Raw genomic sequence first — 12,975 nt, 5'->3', positions numbered from 1 at the left:
GTGAGAGTTAGACTATAAAGAAAGCTGAGCACTGAAGAATTGATGTTTTTGAAATGTGGTGTAGGAGAAGACTCTTGAGAGTCCCTTGGACTGCAAGAAGATCCAACCAGTCCATCCTTAAGGAAATCAGTCCTGAATATTCATTGGAAGGACTGATGCTAAAGCTGAAACTCCCATACTTTGGCCACCTGATGCAAAAACTGACTCATTGGAAAAGACCTTGATGCTGGGAAAGATTTAAGGCAGGAGGAGAAGGGGACAACAGAGGATGAGATGGTTGGATGGCATCACTGAGTTGACAGAGATGAGTTTGAGTAAACTCCGGGAGTTGATGATGGACAGGGAAGCCTGGCATGCTACAGTCCATGGTGTTGCAGAGTGGGACATGACTGAGAGACTGAACTGAACTGAATCTTAGTTTACTTATTAGATATTATTTTATACCTAAGTAAAACTATATTTACATATATGTGTATAGATACTTATGCAAATATTCCCTTGGGATCTTAGTTACACATAGTTGCTTGTGGAAAATATTTTTACTTTAGCAGTCTGATGATTAACAAACTATTTTTCAAATCATCAGATCTAAATTATAAGACCTAAATCAAAATACAGTATTTATGCCTCTGTAAATTGTGATCCCTAGAGATTTTTTAAATTAGTAGGAAAGAGCATCAAAGAGTGTATTTATTCTTATTACCCAAATAAAATTTTGCTAGGTCAAGTCCATTCATAAAAACAAACTTAATTAACTATAATTCAACAATGCCTGATAATATCAACAGTTAGAAGAAAGTTACACTCTTTTATTAACATATGGCTTATATTAACTTTTGCAAAACACATGAAAAAATGACCTGATCCAATTTTTGTGTTTAATTCAGTGATTTTAAGTCATTCCATTGAGTTGTTTTGTAAATACTTACTAGTAAAACATCCCCCTGTACAATCTATATAGAAACATAATCCCTCCAAAAACACAAAGCTCTTGATATAACATTCCTACATTTTCCTTCATCTTATTGATGAAGAGTGTTGCTTGAAAAATCAACCCAAAAAAGTCTACCGGCTCATTGGACAAAGAGGCCCAGTATTAAGCAAAATGTATCCTTCATTTAACGTACTATATTTTTAAAGCTTTCATAAGATTGTTCATTTACATATCTATCCCTTAACATTCAGGAAATGTTTATAAGAATCTCCAATAATCTATCTCAAGCTTCTGTATTTCCTGAAAATACTATTGAAAATATTTCTATCTTTCAGCTGTAGGACTGGAAAAACAGAATATAAAGCTGGAAAATACTGGCATCATCAAGTCCACAGTTGCTGCTGATTGTGTCTTCTTAAATTCATAATGTAATAGTTCTTTTTCAAAGTCATTATGGAATATCATTGCATTTTTCTATTCTATGACATTTCTAAAACTCTTTATGAAACATTAACATTAATAGTAACATTATTAATCTGATTTTAATATAATTCATCATGATATTACTGTCCATGATTTTCCTACCAGGTCTGTTCTTGCCTCAAAGTCCTTAATTATATTGTGTGCCCTAGCTTTTCAGGGACCATGAAATTTGGCAGCATTTATTGAATATTTTCTGTATTTTTCATCTACTGTAAAATATTCATCAAATTCAGTTACATGCCCTATTCCCTCCATCTCATCTTAACTACTATCAACTGTATATAAAATGGTCAGCCTTGTTCCATGGAAGAAATTATAACCTCATCTCTATTCCTTAACTTCATGTTGTGTGAGTTCTTAGTTTTGACTTTTATTCTTTTTTTGTTTTGTTTTTACTAAAGTTACTTTGCATCTTTTGCAAGAAAGGATCAAAAATTTAACAATTTTAACTCTTACTGCCACAAGAGGTTTTATACTCAACAGAAAACCCTGAAGAAAGGAACTTATGTGGGTAATATTCATCTAGGAAAGGCCAGAAATTGTTCTAATGTGAGGGGTGGGGTATTTAAATCTCCTTTGCTATTTATGAATTAGAGAAATTGTGTGTCAGAACAGATAATTATAGGTAAAGGCATACACTACTTAAGCGTACAGCTTCTGGAATCAGACTTCCTGGTTTTAAGGGTGGGTCCCAATATTTCCTAAATGTGTGAAACTTGGGTAAATGAAAACTTCACTTAAGCATTTGTTTGGCATATACAAAATGGAGGTAAAACAGTTAATTTATCAGAGCTACCTGAGCTTTAAACAAGGTAACCCCTGTTAAAAGTCTAGCACATTGCCTGGCTTAGAATAAAAGTTTAAAAAAAAAAAGTTATTACTCTGAGGCTGGACTACCTATGAATTATGGCAACCATAAATTTGTTGCAGAATTTTAAAATTTCCTTTTGCGACTTCAGCTGCAAATAAGAATAGAAGATGGTGTAGAGTTCTGAGGTTGAGGATTTGCAAAGCTTATCAAGATATTCAAAAGTTAAAGCTTACATTTGTTTAAAAATAAAAGCAGTTGAATAAACCCCATACTTATTATTACCAACTATATATCCTAAATATTTTCTCATGGGATTCCATATTTTTAAAAAATGCACAATTTCAACAACTTTCAAAACATTAAAATATCTTCATTATCATCATCATTAAGCATACATTTACAAAGTCCTCATGTGTGTTGAAAGCTCTGAAAGTTAGAATTAAACGAGAATAGTCTATATCCAAAGAGGCCACATCATCTTAATAGCTATCATTCTTTGCCTAGTCATCTTTTTGAGGGTTACTATACATTGGTTAAATTCTTGGCCAAAAATTAAATTTATAATTTGAAGAAACATAACATATTGCTAGTTCAGTGAATACACACACACACACACACACACACACACATATTTATGAAATATCTCAGAGGAATCAATTTCTCTATATTGGGGGTTATTTCATTTTAATATGATATCATTTATCCTATATTTTGAATTATGCATTTTAGTGATAGATAGGGACTCTGTTTAGCTCAGTAAATGTTTGGAGAGAATGTGAAAAATTAATGATAGCATAACCCAGATATCTCTGAGTCACGAGTTCTTTAACATTGGAATCTCTGCATTCCCCACAGTAAATCCACTTTACCATGAACTCTTAGAGAGCAATGCATTTTACTTATGAATTGATAAAGACTTGACATCACACAACTCTCCTCATATAACTAAATCTTTCACACATTTCATGTGCCAACTCTGCTGGGTCTGCTTTCAACCGTGTTCCTCCTTATTCACCATTCGCTTGTCTTGGGAAGTGTAAAACAGATTTAGGGCCACTATTTTAGCTTGTTTCAGCATATGTTTGTCTCTCTGATGAAATAGTAAATTTCTAATTCTAGCAGATACTAAAGCAGGTTATCTTTTCTCCAGATAGTTGATACCAATTCATACAATATGTCTAAAAACACATGTGTACATGCATGTACACGCCCACACACAGCTGTTTTGTAGTGAAATCTTTCATTCCTCCTGAGATTTGGTTAAAGAGGAGTGCAGGGTTTGGTCACTCCTATGGCACAGAAGGGGGTTGGAGGAGAAGAAAACCATTGTGTAATAGCAGTCATGTGTCCTAAGAAGCTACAATGCTTCTATTCTAGCAAGAAAAGAGAACAGCTTTATCAGTGTAGGTAAGAGGCAGTGTAGTGTGGACAGCACAGAAATAAAGAGCATAACCTTGGATAGTGCCTGGTTTGAATCTGAGTGCCATCATTTGCTAGCTGTGTGACTGTACAGTGACTTCAATGTTTCAGTCACCTCATCTGTACAATCATGATAGCATTGGCCTCACAGGGATTATTTAGTGTGTGTGTGAGAATCAAGGATGTAGTGTGTGTAAACTGCTCAGCATCATGATGAACAGAGTAAACACTGAATGTCAGCCTTTGTTATCAAGTTCACTCTGAATCTCAATAAAAAATATAGCATGGTTAGATGCGTATCTTGAAGAACTGGCCAGTGGGCCTGTTTTTTCTCATAAGGTCAGCCAGAGTTAATCTGAGTCTTACTGGGAGGTAGCTGGAGTTGAGCAGCAAAATTTCAGTGTGAGTATTGAGTACCTAGAGGTCAGGCCTCCTGGGCCAAAGGAAGGGAGTCAACCATTCAGGGGCTTGTTAATCAAGGCAAAAAAGTGTCAGGTTGTTTTGACACTCATAGCTACTGAGTAGAATATATCTGAAAAGAAATGTAAAACATTACTTATTGGCTGCTTCTAGGAAGGGAAACTGAAAGTCTAGTAGAAAAAGGTCAGAGTGGATATTTTTATTGTATACACATAGAAACTCTAAATTTTAGAGCTTGAGAATTTGATGCTTACCCAGAAAATAAAGTAACTAAAATTTTTGAAATATAGCTCAAAGTGAATTACAATATGTATTTTCAAACATAGCTTAGTTACCTAAATTCAAATTGCTATACTGCAATGAACTTCCACCAGTTGATCTTTTTAACTAAGTTCAAAGACTTTAACTCCTCTCAGAACATTCACTTGCAAACTTGTTTTGGCCCTGATTCACAATAAGAAATATATTTTGTATTGCACTGAAGCTATATGTGTTAACTGGAAAGTTAGAGATCAAACAATACTTAGTTGTTTTTCTTGTTCAGTTGCCCAGCTGTGTCTGACTCTTTGTGACCCCATGGACTGCAGCACACCAGGCCTCCCTGTCCCTCACCATTTCCTGGAGTTTGCTCAAGTTCATTTTCATTGCATTGGCAATGCCATCCAGCCATCTCATCCTCTGGTACCCTCTTCTCCTTCAGCCCCCAATCTTTCTGAGCATCAGGGACTTTTCCAATGAGTCATCTGGGAAATACCAGAGATCTCCTTGGGAAAATTGGAAACATTAAGGGAGCTTTCCACCTAAAGATGAGCACAATAAAGGATACAAATTGTAGAGACCTAGTAGATGCTGAAAAGATCAAGAAGAGATGGAAAGAATACATGGAACAACTGTATAAAAAAGATCTTAATGAACCAGATTGCTATGATGGTGTGGTTAGTCTTCCAGAGCCAGACATTCTGGAGTGTGATGTCAAGTGGGCCTTAAGAAGCACTGCTGTTAATAAAGCTAGTGAGTGCGATGAAATTTCAGCAGAACCATTCAGATACCTAAAGGAGGATGCCATCAAGGTTTTGCATTCATTATGTCAAACAATAGTTTACTGATCTCCAGATTTTACATTGATGATGCATGTTCTTGGGGCACCAAGTCTCAGTTTTGCCCTGTCTACAAGGAGAATCTGATGCTGAATCATTCTTTTGACTTTTACATCCCTTATTTGAGAAAGAGTTTTTCAAACTTCTTTCACTGTGGGATTCACTTCAAACATGACATCTACTACAATGAATTTCCTGCCTTTCTGTAATCACCACAGGTTAATTAGACTTGGAGATGCTATGAGTGGAAAACTAGAGATATTCCTTTATGTAGAGTAGCCATCTGCATCCTGAGGCCTTTTATAGTAGATGATGCTAATTCCAAGGAAATTGCATGATCACTTAGGGACCCTGCTTCCTGCTTGTACTCTCCAATCTTCCATGTTTTCCTATAATCCATTTCCTAGCATATCTCTGAGAGAACTGCATACTGACAAAAGGACAAAAAGTATCTCATACCTTTTCCCAATACTTGAAGGTGAAAAGGAAAATACCTCAATTTTTTAATATATTAATTGGCCTCTGCTTCCTTCTTTTTGCATTTCATAGAGTCTAATATGTTCTGAAAATTATGAAAAATTAGCTTTCTTTCAAGACTTTTAATCCCTGCTCTTTTTTTCAATGCAAACCAGTTTATAAGACTTCCCTGGTGGCTCAGTGGTAAAGAATCCACCTGCAACACAGGGGATGTAAGAGACATGGGTTCGATCCTTGGGCTCAAAGACCCCCTGGAGAAGGAAATGGCAATCCACTCCAGTATTCTTGCCTGGGAAATCCCATGGACAGTGGTGCCTGGTGGCCTACAGTCCATGGGGTTGCAAGAGTTGGCCACAATGACTAAACAGCAACCAGTTAGTACACAGAGACATAGCTGCATGGAGAAATTACCTACTGGCCTTTGTGCCATAATCTAGCAGATTCTCTACTCTGAGGTACTTAGCAAAGTGTCAAAAAATGCACTGTTACAGGAGTCCAAGCCAGTTATGAGATGCAGACAAAGCCAACCTATAGGAGCTCAGTGCCCGCCCACAGTCTACATATCAAATGGAGTCTTACACTGATTAGTGTGAGTAAAGTCCATTTATTACCATCCTTTTACTTTATTATTCATCCTTTTAATGCTAATCTATGTGTGTCCTTACTTTTAAAGTGGACTTTTTATAGGCAGCATAAAGTTGAGTCTTTTTTATCCAACCTAACAATATCTTCCTTATATTTTTTAACTTTGTATTTAATGTATCATTGAGATGATTGGACTTTAAAATATCACCTTGCTAATTTTTTTTCTATTTGTCCCAACTCTTTTTTGTTCCTTTTTTCCCTCATTTTCTACCTTTCAGATTGAAAATTCTTTGTAATTCTATTTTACCTCCTTAGCAACAGTTCTTTGTTGTGATATTTTACTGGTTTTTTAAGCTTATAGTATACATTTTTATTTTTTTTTATTTTTTTTTTTAATTTTTATTTATTTATTTATTTATTTTGTCATACATTGATATGAATCAGCCATAGATTTACACGTATTAATTTAACACAATCTACTAACAAGACACCTTATACTAATGCTCAGTGGGTAAAGAATCTATTTGCAATGCAGGAGACACAAGAGACATGGGTTCAATCACTGATTCAGGAAGATCCCCTGGAGGAGGAAATGGCAACCTGTTTCAGTATTCTTATCTGGAGAAACCCATGGACAGAGGAACCTGGTGGGCTACATACTGTCCGTGGGGTCTCAAAGAGTTGGACACAACTGAGTGACTGAGCACACACACACGCACTATCAAGACACCTTATATTAATACTACTAACCCATACCATAGAAGAACCATAAAACGGTGTGTCCATTTATCCCCTTCAAAACGTTGTACTCTTGTTTTTAAACACTTAACTTCAGAATGCGTTATAAACTCTATGATGCATTATTGTTAGTGTTGCTTCTAAAAAGAAAAACTTATTTCAGATAGCTAAATTCAGTCTATTGTCTGCTGTGGAAATTTCTTTTTTATCATTTAATCTGTCAAGCTTGGAAAGAATTTCTAGACTGATTTATATTCATCTATTTCACTGGTGAATTTTTATTTTATTTATAATGGAAGACAAGAGGATGTCAGAGTCTTTTCACTAATCAAGAATATAAGGAGAACTTAACTCCACATGTTTAAAATAAACTTGCCTTAACTGCAATTATTTAAAAAATTATGTTACTCTAATGCAATGGCTTTGAATAAAGACTGAAGACAAATTTATATTTGTAAGAAATAACATTTAACATATTATTTTTCCTTATTCTCACATTTGTTAACCTGTTATTTACATCTTGTTACCTATTCAGTATTTACAAAAAATATAAAACATTAGATTGAATCTATCCTTCCCTTTTTATATCTTCAATTCCTTAAATATATGTATATAGGCAGATCTATCTATCTACCTCTATATATATATATATATATGATCTCTTTTGAATATACTTTCCTTCTCAAAAGTTTTGATCTGAACCATATTAGCATATACTATTCAATCTGAATCATCATTGTAAATGAAGTGAAATATATTATAGAAAAAACACAATTGAAAAAAGGAAAATAAATCACTGAAACATTGGGAAATGTACTTGAAGAGGAAAGGCTAAAAGGCTAAGTAAATGTACATACCCAAGAAAATTGAAAGGAAACTTACCAGCATGGTTCATGTATATGAAAGGATATTTTATGGGTGCCAGCTATTTTGTTTGTAAATTGAGGGCAGAACTTCAACAGTCTCCCTGTCATATGCCTCATTTTCTTCATGCTATGATCTGTCTAACACAGAACTGGAAAAACAATATCACTCAAAGGCCATTTTCATCCATCTCTTTCCTATTCAGGAACTTAACAAGGACTCTAACTCTCTGCATCAAATCTAAACTTCCAACAAACAGCCCTACATAAAATATTGTTATATATTTTTATCTCATGGCTTAGTATTTCCCATACTAGCCCCTCCATTTATTTATCTTTTAGAAACTAACTTTGTTTTATTTATTTATATGTACTGTAGCCTAGGTAATGCACTTCCTATATGGGTTCCATGCATACCTGAACAGTTTAATGTTTGGACAGCATCTCTCCTTATCTTTTTATTTTGTCATCACTGATAATACTCATGCTATTCTTTTACTACTGAGTTTGAGATTCAAAGTCATCCCCACCGCCCCCATAACATAAATACTATCTGCCATATCTCCTTCTATTTCTCCCTCTTATCACTTCAGTTTTCCTGTTTTAGTCAAGGCCTTCTCAAGCTTAGCATCATCAACATTTAAGACTAGGTAATTCTTTGTTGTGGGGCATGTCCTATTCATACTGCGGGATGTTTAGTAGAATTGCTGTCCTCTTTGCACTAGATGCTACATTACCCCTGACCCCATCAGAGCCAAAAATGTCTCCAGCCATTAGTAATAATTCCCCCAAACAGTGTATACTGATTCATGTGTCCATGCCTCTATCAACATGATGATTCTTTCTCCCCTTTATACTATTCCTGTAAGTGAAAACTTAAAGAATTGTGTTCACAGTTAGAAGAAAAACCAAAAAAGAAATAAAGCAACTACCATAAAACTACCACAATGACCACAATAATTTAAGTATCTCTGCATTGATGAAGCATAACCTGGCCCATAGGCAGAATTTATCTTTTTCTTCTTACTGCTTCTACATGTGTACATCGTGTGCATTTTCCCATTGCTGCCTTCATCATACTTCCTCAGAATTTATTTTCTTAAAATTTATCTCAACTAAAGGAATGTGAAAATAATGTGAATCCAAACTATTCCTGTAGTCGCCAGCCAAGCATGAATGTACCAGACAGTTATTGAAGAAAGCATTCAATATAACCTTTCCTGATGATTATCTTGATTAAACAACCTGTACACATATCCAATTGTATTAAAAGCTCTTAATATTTATTTTATAGCTTTAATAACTGTGGTAGATTAAAAATTGCTTTATTTATTGTACAAGGGTATATTGCATTAATACAACACAGAGAACAGAGCCAATATTTTATAATAACTATACACGGAGTATAACATTTAAAAATTTTGAATCACTATTCTGTAAAGGGATCTCTGGTGGCACAGCATTAAAGAATCTGCCTGCAATGCAGAAGACCACGTGCAACGCAGGAGATGTGGGAAGATCCCCTGGAGAAGGAAATGGCAACCCCAGCCGGTATTCTTGCCTGAGAAATCCCATGGACAGAGGAGCCTGGTGGGCTATATAGTCCACGGAGCGGCAAGAGTCAGACAAGACTTAGCGATCACACCACCATGTTTTGCATACCTGTAATTTAAATAATATTGTACCACAATGATATGTCCAAAATAAATAAATAAGATAAAAATTAAGCTTAAAAAGTCAGTGTCTAAAAAAAGAAAGAGTTTAAAAGTTAAGCTTCAAAAGTTATATAACTTTTTAATAAAAATAAATATTTTATTGAAGAAAAGAAACTTTTTTTTTCCTTAATGCAGCATTAGAAACACAGTTTTTGTGTGAAGAAATATTTTGATTGGATAGTAACATAATTGAGGAAAATATTAACTCACCAAAATTAGCCTGAGTAATATTACAATGCATAGGATTTTGTTGAAGAGTTTTCTGTGCTTTACTTTTTTACTTCATATACATATGTATAGACCATTTTATTATGTTTTCTAAAATATAGGTCATTTTGCTAAATTTAATAAACTCTACTTTATTCTAAATGCATCTTCAAGCATTTCAGATCCATCTTCAAACTTAAAACATTACTTTTGGTATAATCTTCGCCAAAATTTGAAAGTTGTTTCTAGTTTTTTTTTTTTTTTTTTCCTTCCATCAATTTCTATTTTCTCCTAAGTTTCTTGGCCAATATTTGGTAGTGGCATATCTTTAAATAATCATGTGTGTGTCTTGTCTGAATATGTTTATATATGTCATACATATATTATATATATATATATACACACACACACACACACGAACTATTTGCTCTTTTTCATCATCCCATTGAACCAAATGTGAAAGTAAGACGAAATGAACCTCCATCCTTCCTGTTGCTCCTTGTGCCTGTGGAAAGAAGTATTGTGAACAGCTGAGCTCCAATCCCTGGTTATCCTGCTCTCTGGTAATAACTGGACAAAGACAAACTCCAAGGCATCCAGAGTGAGTCTACGGATAAATAAATGTCTGCTCACAGGTTCTGACTAGCACATCCCTGAAGACACTGAGGAAATACTAGATAACATTTGTCTTTTGGAGCCTCTTTCACCTGTATCTTGGTTCCTATCCTTTGTGGGGCTCTGTAAACTATCAGAAAGCTGGACACTTTCTGGTCTCTTTTTGGGATCCTTCTTTCACAGTTATCATTTTTTGGCAGGTAGTTATTTCTGCTTAGCTCAATAAGCATACATAATACCTACTAGTGATTCTGTGGGAGAATTTATGAACACAAAATGCACCAGGCTCAGCTCCAGTATATCATACTCTAAAGGATGCTTGCTTGAGAATTTAAACAATAAGGGGGTTGTTGGACATCAACAGTTATGGACATTAAGCTAACGTTATAGTTAAATGTTTGGCTTAATGCACAATGTTATGCCAGAGTCAGCATATCTTTGACCATTGGTGCCTTTCTGCTTTAGAAGTTGGTGACACTCCAAAGCCAAAGACTTAAACCAGACCTCAGGCTGCTATACTGATTACTACTCTCCTTCCCCACAACCCCTCCCCCCAGCTTTCTCCTGTTTATCTCTTTTCCAGTTGTTACATAGGCTTACAATTTTTTCCATACATTTATTAAACACATATTCATTTTTCACATAACTCAAGGCACTTACAGAGATGAAAAGGACATTGTACCTAACTCAGAGGCCTCTCAGTTTAGAAAGAAAACAGTTCCACCAACAGATCTAATTGAAAACTGGTAAGTTCTATACTAAGAAGCTAGAATAGAGGCTCAGGGAAGGCTTTAGTGATGAGACAACTTGTACACTGCTTTGAAAGGATAATTAAGAGTTGTCATGGCAGAAAAAAGGAGGAAGAACAGTCCCATGGGAGGAAAAAAACAAAAAACAAAAAAACAGCCTGAGCAAAAGCTGACTTGAAATAGACAGTGTCATTTGAAAACTGATAAAAATATTTTATGGACCACACCTCTGGGTTCACATGAGCAAAACTTTACATGGCTGTCTAATGCCCCTCATCTTGAGAAGGTAGCAGTGATCAGGACTGCCAGCTTCTTCCTCAGGTGTGATGCCATCTGAGTGATTCTCAGGCCCCTACACCATGTCCTAAGAGCCACACGGATAAGAATTGTAACTTTCTTGTGTAATGCTTGTTGTTATGTGCGTATGTGAGTGCTTTTATTTGTCCTTTTATACCATAAAGCTTAAATAAAATTTTACAAAAAATCAGAAGCTCAACAGAAAATAGATGATGAGGAAGGTGATGTGATCTAGGTGAAGAAAGAACCATTTGCTAGTATGATTTTCCACTGAACAGCCACTCACCTCACTACAGATTCACCTCACTACAGGTTCAACAACTTGCCTTGTAAGTTTTCCAGAAGCAAACAGTGCTCCTGCTTGCCTTGTGGAATTACAGAAGAGGAGGAAACTAGGCCCCTTCAAAAACAAACCTATGGAAGAATATTTCTGTGATGGTTCTGCTTTACTGGGAGAATTTCCAGCTTGCAAACCACAGACATGAAAAGTTCCATATTTTTTGAAGTCTAATCCAATTAGAATAAGGCCAAAAACATTCAAGGATGAACTCCCCTTGCCTCCCGCTATAAAACCCAGAATTATATGTCAAGTAAAGGAAAATGTAAAATAGAATGAATATGGTTAGAACTTGGAGCAATTAGCATGAACCTCAAAATTTAAACCATATAGCCCCCAGTTGTATTTTACACAGCAAGATTCAGATGAGGAAGGTAAAGTAGAATCTACCACGGAGGATCCAAAATGTTACCACCTGAACCCATATATCATTCTTAGAAAAAAATGAATCCTGGGACAAGTAGACTTTGTGTGTATTCAGATAGAATGGAATGAGTTTACAGCATCAATTACAGGGAATTCTTCCTAAGATTCAATAACACGATTATAACCAGACTGCCAAATTTAACTTCTTATCCATGGAATTCTCGAGGCAAGAATATTGGATTGGGTTGCCATTTCCTTCTCCAGTAAGAGGAATGTAGAAACAAGTTAGATGACACTATGAGGTGGAAGAAGCAACTGGATAAATAAGCGGGACCCATTCATCAATAAGTCAATATCAAAAAAAGATGGGGAGAGGGTAGAAGAGGAAAGGTGCTCAGTCTAACAAGATTAAGGAAACATAGAAACTAAAAACAACCTTAACTGGATCTTAAACAAATGAACTTTATAAAACATTTTTGACTAATTGGTGAAATTTTAAAATGCAATTGATGAACTTTTGTTACTGATAATATTAATATTAATGATTTCATGATATTGTCTGATATTTTAATAGTAGAAAATGTTCCATTTTTGGATTGGTACAAAAATGTTTAGGTTTGAGATGTTCTTAATATATATGTAATTTACTTTAAAATTATTCAGCAAGAAAATGAAAAGAGCAAATGTGGCAAAATGTTGATATTTGTTAAAATCAAGGTAATGAGTATACGGGAGTCATTTTATATTCTACATTTTTCCATATAATTGAAAATTTTTATTAAGAACTGGATTTTAAAAATTGATATGATAAGTTTGATGTTAACATTTCTTTGCTTTTTTATGTCTAAATGGATTAATAACA

The 12,975-nt window shown here is 34.9% G+C and overlaps 1 protein-coding gene across 1 annotated transcript in view; it reads right to left on the bottom strand.

The window, feature by feature from the left end:
• Window positions 1-12,975, bottom strand: part of ZNF804B (zinc finger protein 804B) — a 519,711-nt gene that overhangs the window by 415,318 nt on the left and 91,418 nt on the right. The gene's annotated exons all lie outside the window — the stretch shown is intronic.

The sequence above is a fragment of the Cervus elaphus genome, chromosome 18 (assembly GCF_910594005.1).
Source record: "Cervus elaphus chromosome 18, mCerEla1.1, whole genome shotgun sequence".
NCBI lineage: Eukaryota > Metazoa > Chordata > Mammalia > Artiodactyla > Cervidae > Cervus > Cervus elaphus.
This window is presented reverse-complemented; position numbering and strand designations above follow the sequence as displayed.